The sequence below is a fragment of the Lepidochelys olivacea genome, assembly GCF_965140295.1.
Source record: "Lepidochelys olivacea isolate rLepOli2 genome assembly, chromosome: 12".
Taxonomy (NCBI): Eukaryota; Metazoa; Chordata; order Testudines; family Cheloniidae; genus Lepidochelys; species Lepidochelys olivacea.
In genome coordinates, this window is record NC_140422.1 from 26,369,763 (window position 1) to 26,384,562 (window position 14,800).

A 14,800-nucleotide genomic window follows, 5' to 3' on the forward strand; every position below is an offset into this window, starting at 1 on the left:
AGAACATCTTCAGTATGCTAACGGTTAGTAATTTGTATCTTAAGGTATAAGTAAGTAAATAGAAACCCTTCTCCACTCATTAACTGATTTCTTAACTCACTTTTTTTAGTTAAAGGTCTTGTGCTTTTGAATGCTAGTACCTCATCTTGGCACTGTTGTTGGAAAAAGGCAAGGATCACTTTGAATTAGCATGTTTAATTATCATATTTCTGTTTACTCCATGCTCCTCTTGCTATAATCATATTTAGTAACTTTAGTAACCGAGGATCAGATTGTGTCAGAGAACATCTATGGGGGTGGATCCTATAAAAATTTGCTGTTGGCTGGAGTAGAAAAGTAGTATAATCAGCAATCAGATTGTCAAACACTGGCATATCCATGGAATCATGGGTTCAGTGGGTATTCTGTTATGATCACCATCCTTTGCAATAAATCTAGGGCATAATGGCTTTCAGGAGCAGTATTTTCCAATCAGCAACATTGAAGTGTTGCATATAAACAGATAATTTTGTGTTTGTTTGGTGCTCTACTCCGAGATTTTCAGATCTGTAAAGGCCAATGTTCAGTATAATAGTTAATAAATTCTCTGGTTGGTAGCCAAATTTGTTCAATTATCTCAATTACTCTTCAGCTAATTTTATTTTTTCTTGCCATTGATCCACATCTCCTTTGAATAAAAAATCATTCTGCTCAAATTCACTGCTCTCCCAGATACATATTTGAAAGCAGCAATGGACACATTTTATATCAATGTGAATCAGAACCATAGAGAGGCCAATTGGATAGTAAAAAAACAAAACCAAAATCCACATCAGTGGTTCATTAGATGACCAGATAATTTGTCAGAGGAATTCAGTAGATGTGACCAGAATAGAAAGTCAACATTTAATAAAAAGACAGCCTGTTTCAGTACTCCCCTTCCTGATTTTCATAGCATGATCACAAGAATCTATAAGATAATGAAACACTTCTGGTTTCAACTAGCTTAATAATGATGGAATCAACAATGCCATCATATTTAGGCAATGGTGAACTAGTTGAAATGGTATATCAGTGCTTTTAACCACAGTGCACAGAATACTAGTAAGAACATAACAAACATATTTAATCATAGTTATAGGCCAGGTCTTCTTCTTTTTCTTCTTCTTTTCTTCTTCTTTTATATTTACATGTCAGAAATGACTTTGGTCTCTAAATTTGTACAGGTGGAATGTCTCTGTTTTTACTATCAGCTTTTTTTTTTAGTAGTTCGTTCACTTGCTCAAATTCTGTTTTCAGACTTTGTTTTCAGACTTGTCCAGTGTTTTGCACTTCTGAGTCATCAGCTATAACAGAGTCAAGAACTCAGCTTTGTCCATGCAATGAATTAAGATGATTCATGGAAGCAAGGTGTTAATATTTTGTCTGCACAGTGGAAGAATCATTGGGAATCTAGCTCAGTTGATATGAAAATGGATGCATTCAAAGACCTTTTTCATTTGCTGCAATTTGTAACTAATTAATTATATATATAAAATCATATAATTATGTAACTAATGCGTGGGTAATAGATTAGATTTGAATTGTACGTTTAAGTGGTAAATTACAAATAGGATTACACCACAAGGAGATAGGACTAATAAATAGTAATAGGACTAATAATAGATCACTGATGAGAGTGTATTAGATATCTAAGTAAAATAAGGCTGTAATACAAGGTCTACAGACTTGGGGATGATGTCCCCATAAGATATGTAGTTTGGCCATAAAAGGCCTCCGGCCTGAACAAGATTGGCATGACTAGTTGACTGAGAGAGAATCATGTACCAGTAAAGTGTAAGATCACAGTAAAAGATATGTTAAGTGCTGAGGTTCTGCAAACTGTGCAACAATAGACTGGAAAATATGCTGCAATGTACCTGTTCATACCACAAAATGCCTGATAGTAATATTTTGGGGGATTCTGTAATAACCTCAAATTGCTCTGGTAACTCATTAACATAGATACTATTGAGAATATGGAAAACTAGGGCAGCCTATGAGAAATGGAGCACCCTAAAATTCCTGGGGCGTGCAAGTGCAATTAAGGAAAAAGGGGTTAACATCCCTATGTGTATGTGTGAACCTTAGTAGGCATAAATGTAACACTGGATAAAAGGTGTTGGCCAGCCTGGGTGCTGGGGAGAATGCATGGGGACATGCCAGGATGACAACCATGGATGATGATGATGATGACGACCGAGATAATGACTAACACTCGAGTCCCTCAGCAGTAGATATGAAATGTGAGTTGTAAGGTGATGCCAATCATAGGACTAACCACTTTGTGCTCTTTCTCTCTCTGCTATTGTATTTTAGTGTTTGTGGGGTTGTTTATCTGCATAGTAAATGTGTAAATTAAGTGACCTGTGATAAATTGCAGCTGTTTCTCTTTTGCTTCTAGGGTCTCTCATTTTCAAGACACTGATGATGATGATGATCATCCTGAGGCTTGTAGCCCACAGGAGATTGAACCTTTGACCACTGCAGTCTAAAAGATTATCAAGAATCAATATACCAGTTCATCAGTAAGACTACAGACTGGCAATGTTTTCTTGCCTGAACTTTGCTAAAGGTTTGTCTATGCATGGAGTTATTGCATATATATGTACGTGGGTGTGTGTATAATATTTCATGGATTAAGTTAAACAGGAATGAGACATTCTTACTGTGTCCACACATGGAGTTATTCAGGAATAGCCATTGTGCTTTAAATTCATACCCTACCTCAATTCAAATTAAGTTTGATGTTAGACAATTCTGAAAGGAATCCCTTTACCTCCCCAAATCCTATTATCTAGTTCACAAAGCTATAGTCAGTTGTTTGTTCATTCACTCTAAAATAATTTAATTCAGAAAATAATTCATTAGCCATTTATAAGGACTGAGAGTTGAAATATTGAGAACTTTTTTTTAAAAAAAAAGAATCATAGAATCATAGAATATCAGGGTTGGAAGGGACCCCAGAAGGTCATCTAGTCCAACCCCCTGCTCAAAGCAGGACCAATTCCCAGTTAAATCATCCCAGCCAGGGCTTTTTCAAGCCTGACCTTAAAAACCTCTAAGGAAGGAGATTCTACCACCTCCCTAGGTAACTCATTCCAGTGTTTCACCACCCTCACAGTGAAAAAGTTTTTCCTAATATCCAATCTAAACCTCCCCCACTGCAACTTGAGACCATTACTCCTCGTTCTGTCATCTACCATTGAGAACAGTCTAGAGCCATCCTCTTTGGAACCCCCTTTCAGGTAGTTGAAAGCAGCTATCAAATCCCCCCTCATTCTTCTCTTCTGCAGGCTAAACAATCCCAGCTCCCTCAGCCTCTCCTCATAAGTCATGTGTTCCAGTCCCCTAATCATTTTTGTTGCCCTTCTCTGGACTCTCTCCAATTTATCCACATCCTTCTTGAAGTGTGGGGCCCAAAACTGGACACAGTACTCCAGATGAGGCCTCACCAATGTCGAATAGAGGGGAACAATCACGTCCCTCGATCTGCTCGCTATGCCCCTACTTATACATCCCAAAATGCCATTGGCCTTCTTGGCAACAAGGGCACACTGCTGACTCATATCCAGCTTCTCGTCCACTGTCACCCCTAGGTCCTTTTCCGCAGAACTGCTGCCTAGCCATTCGGTCCCTAGTCTGTAGCTGTGCATTGGGTTCTTCTGTCCTAAGTGCAGGACCCTGCACTTATCCTTATTGAACCTCATCAGAAACCACTAGCATTGCTCTTTCCCCAAACATAGGCATTATGGTTTTTTGCGTTTCATAGGAAATCTCTAAGCTGGTGAGCCCAGTGCTATGGTCTATAGTCCAAGAACCAGATTTTCAAACTCAGGTCTTATTTAGGAAAGTGACCAGATCTTCAAAAGTGTTCAGCAGTTCCCACTGTTCTCAGTAGCAAGTGTTAGGTGCTGAGCATTTCATTTAGGCTCATAATGGGAGCAAATATTTTTGAAAATCTAGCTATGTTTTTAGGGGCCTAACTGGCAGCTGTAGCCTGGTGAGCTTTTGACAGTTTTGGCTACAGTATCAGGTATAGCAACGACTACCTGGGAGAGGTTGCTACTATAACTGAGGTAGTTGAAGTGCTACAATCTCCCTAGAGTGGATGCAACTATACCAGTATCAAGGTGTCTTGTACTGGTATAGCTTAGTCTTGCAAGAGGAGGGGACTAAGGCCTGGTCTAGTTAGACTGACGTAAGTCACCTTGCATCGACCTAGCTGTGCATGTGTCTACACTTAAATTTGTCTCCCACTGATGTAAGCGCCCTGTTACACTGATCTAGTAACACCACCTCCCCAAGCTGTAGCGTTGAGCCATGATTGATGTATTGAGGTTGATGAAGTGAGAGTGTAGACACAGATCCTAACAGTCCTCCAGCAGCTGTCCTGTAATGCCCACAGCTGTGACCAGAGCGGTCCATGTTGAACAACGCTGCTCAGGTTTCATGGAGACTGGAAGGCACCACTCCCCTTTAAAGCCCTGCACATTTTAAAAATGCCGTTTCCTGATTTGTCCAGCTTGCTGAGCACGCCTAGCAATTTGCCATTTTTGTGCCCAGCTGAGAATGCCAGCTACATGCTTCAGACATGCTCTGGCTTAGAGTAGACAGGAGATATTGGATCCTCTGGGCCTGTGGGGAGAAGAGGCTCTGAAGGCCCAGCCATGGACCTGCTGTAGAAACATAGCCATCTACAAGCAGATTGCATGGGGTGGATGCAGGAACAGGGGCATGACAGGGACCAGCAGCAGTGCCGCATGAAAGTGAAGGAACTACATGCATCAAGCGTATCAGAAGGCCAGGGAGGCAAACAGTCCATCTGGTGCCAAGCTGCAGACCTGCTGCTTTTATAAAGAGCTGCATACCATGCTTCATGGAGACCGTGGATACATCTCTGATCGAGTCACAAGCCCCTGGTTTGAAGGGAGAAGGAGGAGAAAGTGGAGGAGGAGGAGGATGGGAGACATGTGAGGGGGTCTAGCTATGCCACAAACCAGGACCTGTATGAGACCCCACCGCAGTCCAGTCAGTCCTGGCAACCAGGCACGGGTGAGCCCAATGCAGGGGAAGGAACTTCGGTTGAGTATGTAATTGCATTCCCATTACAATGGTGTATTGATGATGTCCCCGACTTAACAGGACACAGCTACTGACTTTTCATTTAATTACTTACTAGACGAGCAGGGGGTACAACAAAGAGGTACAGTTATCTGCTTTTCATTCCCCTGTAGAGTTAGGTGAGGGGAAGGCCATGTGGAGCAGTTTGTTCATATACACAGTGATGTCCCTTGAATCCTCCTGGCATCTAGGGATGGCAGCCTTATTTCTCCCTCCACAGTAGGGGGTTGCTCCACGCCAGTTGACAAGAACTTCAGCAAGCACTATTGCAGTAAACAGGCTAGCAACATATAGGCCTGGGCAGCTTCAGGATGCCAGCAGCAGCTGTGCCCTGGTTAACCTTAGGAGTGAGGTACCAGCTAACATTGCCACCACCTGTGGAAGATGATGCCAATATTCAGTGTCCTTGCCCTATATTCATAGTGTCATGCAACCGAGAAATTCCCTCCTCATTTTCCTCACTCTCCACTAGGGCTGGCACTGTGAGGGGTGCCATGCACAAGCACTTCAAAGCAGAAGTGTCACTAAGCATGTCTTGCTTAAAACTTTAGGGGAGCAAGTGAAGGGAGTTCTGAATCTTACCTCTCACTTTCTGTTGTGACTGTACTGATGGGTAAGTCTGTGTTTTATCTGTAGCTGCTGCAGTAGCAGCCTTAAGGGGTTCCCCCTCCACACCTAAGTACTGCCCGAGCCACATAAGGAGAAGAAAGAAGAGGACTTGGGATGACATGTTCAATGAGATCCTGCAAGCCAGTGTTGCATCAAATTATGAACAAAGAACTTGGAGGGTGAACACTGTAGACAGTCTGGAGAAGGAAAGAGAAGACAGGAGAGAGGCCCATTAGTCCCAGCAGGAAAAGAAGAGGGAGATGCACCAGGACATAATGGGGCTTCTCCAGCGGCAAACACAGATACTGTAGACTCTTGTGGACATACAAGCTCAACAGGCCTGGGCTCAACCTCCTTTTCAGTCCATGGAGAACTCCATTACGTCACTGCCCTACACCTTCCCTCAACATTCCATGTGGCATCCGAGGAACAGTAAGGACAAGCACAGCTTCACATACGCTGACCTGTGAAAGCCACGAAGGTAGAGCTGTATGTGTAGGTAAAATGGACGTTATTGTTCTTTCACTTTAAGTTCTTAATTTATTAAGTTCTGAAAGCACTGACTGACTTGTTACTGTACAGTGTGATACAATATAGTAATCCTAAATGTATAGCAAGCACCACAAAATTACACACATGGGGCGAGGGGAGGGATAGCTCAGTGGTTTGAGCATTGGCCTGCTAAACCCAGGGTTGTGAGTTCAATCCTTGAGGGGGCCATTTAGGGATTTGGGGCAAAAATTGGGAATTGGTCCTGCTTTGAGCAGGGGGTTGGACTCAATGACCTTCTGAGGTCCCTTCCAACCTTGATATTCTATGATTGATTCTATGATTCATAGATATACACCAAGCACCACACAATTCCTAACAGATCCCAACACAGCAAGGCCAGGTAGAGCAGAGGATGCCACAATACATTATTGTGGCTCACTGTTAAAGTGCTCTTTCAAAGCCTTCCTGAGTTCATAGAATCATAGAATATCAGGGTTGGAAGGGACCTCAAGAGGTCATCTAATCCAACCCCCTGCTCAAAGCAGGACCGATACCCGACTAAATCATCCCAGCCAGGGCTTTGTCAAGCCTGATCTTAAAAACTTCTAGGGAAGGAGATTCTACCACCTCCCTAGGTAACGCATTCCAGTGTTTCACCACCCTCACAGTGAAAAAGTTTTTCCTAATATCCAACCTAAATCTCCCCCACTGCAACTTGAGACCATTACTCCTTGTTCTGTCATCTACCACTGAGAACAGTCTAGAGCCATCCTCTTTGGAACCCCCTTTTAGGTAGTTGAAAGCAGCTATCAAATCCCCCCTCATTCTTCTCTTCTGAAGACTAAACATCCCCAGTTCCCTCAGCCTCTCCTCATAAGTCATATGTTCCAGTCCCCTAATCATTTTTGTTGCCCTCCGCTGGACTCTTTCCAGTTATGTAGCTCTGAGTTAAGCTCTTCTAATCGCCCATGCATCTGGGTTTTCAAACTCAGCAGACAGCCACTCTCCCTTTGCCCTCCACCTTGGAAGCTGCTTTCCCCCCTTAACTTCACAGATATTATGCAGGACACAGCAGGCAGCTATAACCATTGGATGTTTTTTTTTCACTGAGATCTAATCTTATGAGTAAACAACACCAGTCTCCCTTCAATCTACCAAAAGCACATTCAGGTGTCATTCTGCACCTGCTGAGCCGGTAGTTGAATCTTTCCTTTGTGCTGCTGAAGTGGCTGGTGTACAGCTTCATGATCCAAGGGAGTAGTCTGGGTGCCCCAGGATCACTATTAGCATATCAATATTGCCTATGGTAATTCATCAGTCAGGAAAGAAAGTCCCTGCTTTCTGAACAGTCCTGTGTTCTTAAATAAGTGAGCATCATGATGTTGGTGAAGCAGCCCTCGTGATCTACCAATGCTTGCAGAACCATAGAAAAATAGCCCTTTCTGTTGAGGTACTCTGTGCCAAAGTGGTCTGGTGCCAAAATAGAGAGAAGCGTGACATCTATTGCTCCACCACAGTTCGGGATCCCCATTACTGCAAATCCATCCATTATGTCCTGCACATTGCTTAGATACAGTCCTGCATAGCAGGAGACAATTAATGGACCTGCACACTTAAATGACAACAGCCCCCACAGTGGATTTTACAACTCCAAAATGATTTCCCACTGACAGCATTGCCAGTTTCTACAGTGTGATCACCGCTCACTTCTCCATTGTCGGAGCAGTTCTCATTTTGGTGTCCATGTGCTGGAGGGCTGGGATGAGCTTGGTACACAGATCCAGAAATGTGGCCTTGCACATCCAAAAGTTCTGTAGCCACTGCTCATCCCAAGCCTGTGTTACAATGCAATCCCTTCGGTCATTGTTTTTTGTCTTGGGCCCAGAAGCAGCACTCTGCCATCTGCAGCTGCTCCTTGAATACTACTGACATCCTTGAATTGGTTTTCACTATGTCCCACACCCAATATGTCCTCCAAGAAATCATTGTGTTCCCCACTGATTGGGTTCCTCTTACAACTCTGTAAATACTGGAGGATTGTGTATCCTGTGTTTGCAACACTTATGACAATAGCACAGAGCTGTGCAGGCTGTATCCTTCTGTCAGAGAGGGTAACAAGCAAGGAGGGGAAGGTGGGTTTGTGGGATTTTTTTAAAAAAGGGGAAAATTGTGGGGTGTAGATGACATCATAGGATGGAAACAGTTGCATGTTGGGAAGTTGACCTTCTCTTCCCAGTCACCCGTGTGTGACTCATTTCTGCCCCACTGTGCACTGGCATAATTTCCCAAAAGACAATGCACTATAAACAGTGGCAGGCTGAACACTGGGATAGCTACACATCGTGCACCATACTGTACGTTGACACAAGCATTTCTGGTGTGTACATGCTGTGCCGACCCAAGGAGCCAACTATGTGTGCACACAAGCAATATACTAACTGCAGAGGCCTTATATGGATGTAACTTGTCAACCAAAGTTTGTAGTGTAGACATGGCCTAAGAACACTTGTACTAGTATAACTGCATCCACATTAGAGGGTTGTACTGATATTAACTATGTTGGTTAAAAAATCATACCTCATATTTATGCCAGGACAAAAACTGTGTAGTCCAAGCCTTAGTGTGCCAAACACCTACCTTAGCTATTGCAAAGCTTGCAATAATTCTAGTTGTATATGTGGTCATCCTTTTCTGAAGTATGACTTCCTGAAATGCATCCTTTCCTTTTCCCTGGATGAATTACATGAGTGCCTTAAAATTACCCTTCTTACCCTTGTAAGGATCATTAATATTTCTCATTAAAATTTTATTCATTTTTTTAGCTTTCTAATTCTTCTATCCACTTGCATGGTCTATAGTTTTATTGCTCACCCTTTAGAACTTTTACAAAAGTAAACCTGAGGAACTAGACCAAAAAATTAGGATAATGGTGCTACACTTTAAAGGGTTTGGGCATAATTCTAGGTCTTAGTTTAGTTTCTCTATATTTATTCTGGGGTAACTGTGTGTGGAATATTTCCCCCTTCTCCCCACTTTCTCCCCCCCTCCCCCCGTTCTCTTCTTTGACTGGGCTCCTTCTTTCCTTCCTTCACTCTTGAGGTAGTGGGTTTGCTGATCACACACAACCAGATTGATTCCCTTCCTCTCATTGAATGGTCTCTTACTCTGCAAGCAGCCCTAGTCACTTCACTGGGACAGTTTGTGGAATCAGGTGCTACTCAGAGTGAGTGAAGGTGGCAGCAGGGCCGGCTCTAGGTGTTTTGCTGACCCAAGCAAAACATTTGCCACCCCAAGCTCTGAGAGAGCAACTGCCCAAGCCAAACAAAAAAAAAGATGGCCAGAATGCTGCCCCAAGCACGTGCTTGCTTTGCTGGTGCCTAGAGCCAGTGCTGGGTGGCAGAACCTGCTCATTAGATAGAATTTAAATGTAGATCAAATGAGCAAAAATAGAAGGCTGCCTTTTCCCCTCTCATGTTTGTTATCTAGCTCAGTGGTTCTCAAAGCCAGTCCGCTGCTTGTTCAGGGAAAGCCCCTGGTGGGCTCGACCAGTTTGTTTACCTGCTGCGTCCTCGGGTTCGGCCGATCGTGGGTCTCACTGGCCGCCGTTTGCCGCTCCAGGCCAATGGGGGCTGCGGGAAGGGCGGCCAGCACATCCCTTGGCCCATGCCGCTTCCCACAGACCCCATTGGCCTGGAGCGGTGAACCGTGGCCAGTGGGAGCCGCTATCGGCCGAACTTGCGGACGTGGCAAGTAAACAAACCGATCTGGCCCACCAGGGGCTTTCCCTGAACAAGCGGCAGACCGGCTTTGAGAACCACTGATCTACCTGACCTGAGCCTAAATGGGTCTTTTCACCTACCCATGAAACTGATGAAAAGTGAAATGTCACCATTTTATGTATGTACGTTTTTACACACCTCCACTGTGGGGAATTTTTCCTAATGTTTTTTGCATTAACACTTATGACAGGAGCTCTGCTTCCAGCAGCTTCAACTGGCTGAATTAATAATAAAAAATAATTTTAAAAAATATAATCTGCCCCTCACCCCGCCAGCTGAACGTTCCATACCCAGGATGCAGATGATGTATACAAACACATAATGGTGGCCATAAAGTTTGTGGTTGAATCTCTTTATCTAAAATTTTTGATAAATATCTGAAGATTTATTTATTAAGGGCAAAAGTATAATCACACACATGGTGTGTGCCCATATGCTAGCAGTAATGATTCATTACCTTTGATGAAAGGAGTACTACCAACATAAATTGGCAGTTGATAATTTGACATATGCAGACAGGCAATACATATGTAGAGTGTGGATTTTTTGCATGATACCAGATAAATAAGAGTAAGTGTAAATAACTTGGTAATTGTACTGTTGTCGCAAAACAATGGATTTAGAATAACAACTTGTCTACCTCAGATAATTAGCTTATCAAACTCTGTAGAAAAAGTATGCTTAATTACAAGGCTTAGTGTCTCACTTGACAGTAGATCGAGCATGAATCAAGGGTGCTGTCTAGGATTACAGCTGGACCGCTGGGGCCTAAATTCTCAGTTGGTATCCATAGTGTAGCTCCATAGAAATCACTGGAAGCTACATAAGATTACACCATCTGACTCTGGGATCCTATTTCCCACCCTCGTTATTTCTTCACAGAGCAGTAAACTTGGGTGATTCGCACCTGAGTTAGCTTAGCTCCAGTGTGATCAGCCACACTGGAGAGCCCGACACAAGTAACTGTGTCCTCACTGGTGCTGCACTCCCCTGTCTGTTTCTAGGACTTCTGGGGGTATAGCCTATGGTTCTTTGTGCTTTGGTAAGCTGAGCTGCTCTCTGTTTCTATCCCAGTGAATTATAGGAGAACTTGTTTGCTCTTGTGATCACAAGGCGATTTTGTTGGAAGGCATTGGAGGACTATCTGCACTCAAGTGATTTAGCTTGCATCCTCACTGCAAACTGGATGGGTTACTAGCCCAAGTGAAAGCAGCATTCAAGCGCTTGCCTAGACCTCCATCTGGGCCAGGGTTTAAAGCACTACCAAACTCAGGTGAGAGGGTTTTGTATGTAGATGGGAGGGGGACAACACCATAGTAAGAGCATAAGTTAACTCTGCAGGGAAGACATATATTCTATTGGTGACCTATATGATATAGGTCAAATCACTTGACCTCTCTGTGCTTCAGTTCCCCTAGGGTAGCATATGGATCTAAAGGGCTTTCAGATCATCTCATAAATGGAGGGGTTATAGTACATCAACATATTTGTTGTTGACGTTTTTTAAAAATAAATCCCTTTGCAGTAATACTGCTGAAGAGATTTTGAATGTGTTCAGTCCAAACTTTGTTCTAAAAGATAAAGACTACTGGCTTTTTTAAATGTAGTCCCTAGATGAAGATCACAGCTTAATGAGGCAGAGGGAGTCAGCAATAATTAAGGACAATAGCAGATTACAGCACCCCAAAGAAGTACACCTTTTGTGAACATCTCCCAGTGCAGAGATGAAAATCAATCTCAGTTCATGTATTCCCAATCAACTTCTGCCAACCTCAACCCCCGAACAGAACTTAAAACAAGGAAATGTATAATCATGCTCACCTTTCTGATTCATGTTGTAGGGAATGGAGACCGTTTATAATTCCATCTAAAGCACAGTTCAGGTCCTTTCTCATTGTATACATCTTTTCATTTTCTAATAAATTAGGAGGTTAACTGGCTTTTCATCTTTGCCTTTATCATTCAAATAAGTTTTCATTTTTATAGAAACTAGCAATCAGATTCCACCAAGGGAAAGTCAGTATCTCATCTGCTTTCTATATCTCCTATATAGTCATGCATGGCTTTCTTCTGTTCAAGGAATTAGTCAAGCATATAATAAGTAAAGCTAACAATTTAAAACTTTTTTTTCTTTAAATGATATATTGTCAGATTGGGGACAGCTCATTCTGGATTTCTTTCATCTTGCCAATGTCTAAAGCCTCCCTCAGGTCTAAAGTCCATATCTAGTAAACATTTTAGTGTTACTTTTCACATAATATTTTTATTTGTAAAGCACCTCCCCCCGCATGCACACAAATGCCCAGGGTGCTGAACAACAATCACAAAAACAATTTCTCATTGTGTAAGAAAAACCCCAGCTTTGACAAAGTTACAAACAAGGGGGGTTGGGAAAAAAGAATAAAACAATGAGCCAGATTTAAGGAAGGAGTGAATTGGAACTATCAAGGGAGACTATGCCAGGCTGGGGAAGATGCTTAAGGAAATCGAGGCTCAGGTGATCTTCAGTGGGATTCTGCCTGTTCCGAGAGAAGGGCAACAAAGGTGTGACAAGATTATGATGATCAACAGATGGCTCAGGCAGTGGTGCTATAAGGGCTTTGGGATGGATGGCCATGGGGAAGCATTCATGGACAGAGAACTGTTTGCTCGGGATGGACTTCACCTGAATAGGGAGGGAAATAGACTTCTAGGATGAAGGCTGGCACAACTGATTAAGAGAGCTTTAAACTAGGAATTTGGGGGAGATGGTTGGGAGATGTCCAGGTAATCTCCACGCCAGATTTTAACATTGAGAGGGAAGAATACAAAGTAAGAAAGGATACAGCTGAGGGTAGGAGAATGGACGTAAGGAGGAAGGGTAGTGTAGATACCAGTCTAATAGGTGATACTGGTGGTAGAATGTCTGTGCTCAATCGGGTAAAGAATGTGAGCGAAGCCAAACAGCAAAAATTAAGATTTTGTACACTAATGCAAGGAGCCTAGGTAAGTAAATGGAGGAACTAGAGCTACTGGTGCAGGAAGTGAAACCAGATATTATAGGGATAGCAGAAACATGGTGGAATAGTAGTCATGACTGGACTACAGTTATTGAAGGGTATGTGCTGTTAAGGAAAGACCGAAATAAAGGCAAAGGTGATGGCGTAGCATTGTATATCAATGATGAGGTAGACTGTAAAGAAATAAGAAGTGATGGAATGGATAAGATAGAGTCCGTCTGGGCAAAAATTACATTGGTGAAGAAAGCTACTAGAGCCTCCCCTGGGACAGTGCTTGGGGTGCGCTGTAGACCATCGGGATCCAATTTGGATATGGATAGAGACCTCTTTAATGTTTTTAATGAAGTAAATACTAATGGGAATTGTGTGATCATGGGAAACTTTAACTTCCCAGATATAGACTGAAGGACGAGTGCTAGTAGTAATAATAGGGCTCAGATTTTCCTGGATGTGATAGGTGTTGGATTTCTTCACCAAGTAGTTGCTGAACCAACAAGAGGGAATGCCATTTTAGATTTGGTTTTGGTGAGTAGTGAGGACCTCATAGAAGAAATGGTTGTAGGGGACAACCTTGGTTCGAGCAATCATGAGCTAATTCAGTTCAGACTAAATGGAAGGATAAACAAAAATAGATCTGCGATGAGGGTTTTTGATTTCAAAAGGGCTAACTTTAAAAAAATAAGGAAATGAGTTAGGGAAGTGGATTGGACTGAAGAACTCATGGATCTAAAGGCGGAGGAGGTCTGGAATTACTTCAAGTCAGAGTTGCAGAAACTATCAGAAGCCTGCATCCCAAGAAAGGGGAAAAAATTCATAGGCAGGAGTTGTAGACTAAGCCAGATGAGCAAGCATCTCAGAGAGGTGATTAAGAAAAAGCAGAAATCGTACAAGGAGTGGAAGATGGGACGGATTAGTAAGGAAAACTACCTTATTGAGGTCAGAACATGTGGGGATAAAGTGAGAAAGGCCAAAAGCCATGTAGAGTTGGACCTTGCAAAGGGAATTAAAACCAATAGTTAAAGGTTCTATAGTCATATAAATAAGAAGAAAACAAAGAAAGAAGAAGTGGGACCTCTAAACAGTGAGGATGGAGTGGAGGTTCAGGATAATCTAGGCATGGCCCAATATCTAAACAAATACTTTTCCTCAGTCTTTAATGAGGAGTTTAGGGATAATGGTAGGATGACAAATGGGAATGAGGATATGGAGGTAGATATTACCACATCTGAGGTAGAAACCAAACTCTAACAGCTTAATGGGACTAAATCAGGGGGCACAGATCATCCTCATCCAAGAATATTAAAGGAACTGGAACATGAAATTGCAAGGCCATTTGCAAGAATTTTTAATGAATCTGTAAACTCAAGGGTTGTACCGTATGACTGGAGAATTTCTAACATAGTTCCTATTTTTAAGAAAGGGGAAAAAATGATTCGGGTAACTACAGGCCTGTTAGTTTCACATCTGTAGTATGCAAGGTCTTGGAAAATTTTTTGAAGAAGAAAGTTAAGGACATTTGAGGTCAATGGTAATTGGGACAAAATACAACATGGTTTTACAAAAGGTAGATCATGCCAAACCAACCTGATCTCCTTCTTTGAGAAGGTAACAGATTTTTTTTCTTTTTTAGACAAAGGAAACCCAGTGGATTGATTTCAGTAAGGCATTTGATACAGTTCCACATGGGGAATTATTAGCTAAATTGGAAAAGATGGGGATCAACATGAAAATTGAAAGGTGGATAAGGAACTGGTTAAAGGGGAGACTACAACGGGTCAC

General features: G+C 42.5%; 1 long non-coding RNA gene across 1 annotated transcript in view; it reads left to right on the forward strand.

The window, feature by feature from the left end:
* LOC311529270 overlaps positions 1-14,800 on the forward strand; it is a 229,688-nt gene that overhangs the window by 47,182 nt on the left and 167,706 nt on the right. Inside the window, exon 2 of the long non-coding RNA XR_014713812.1 lies at positions 2,423-2,593. This is a non-coding gene — a long non-coding RNA (uncharacterized lncRNA). The remainder of the gene's footprint in view (positions 1-2,422; positions 2,594-14,800) is intronic.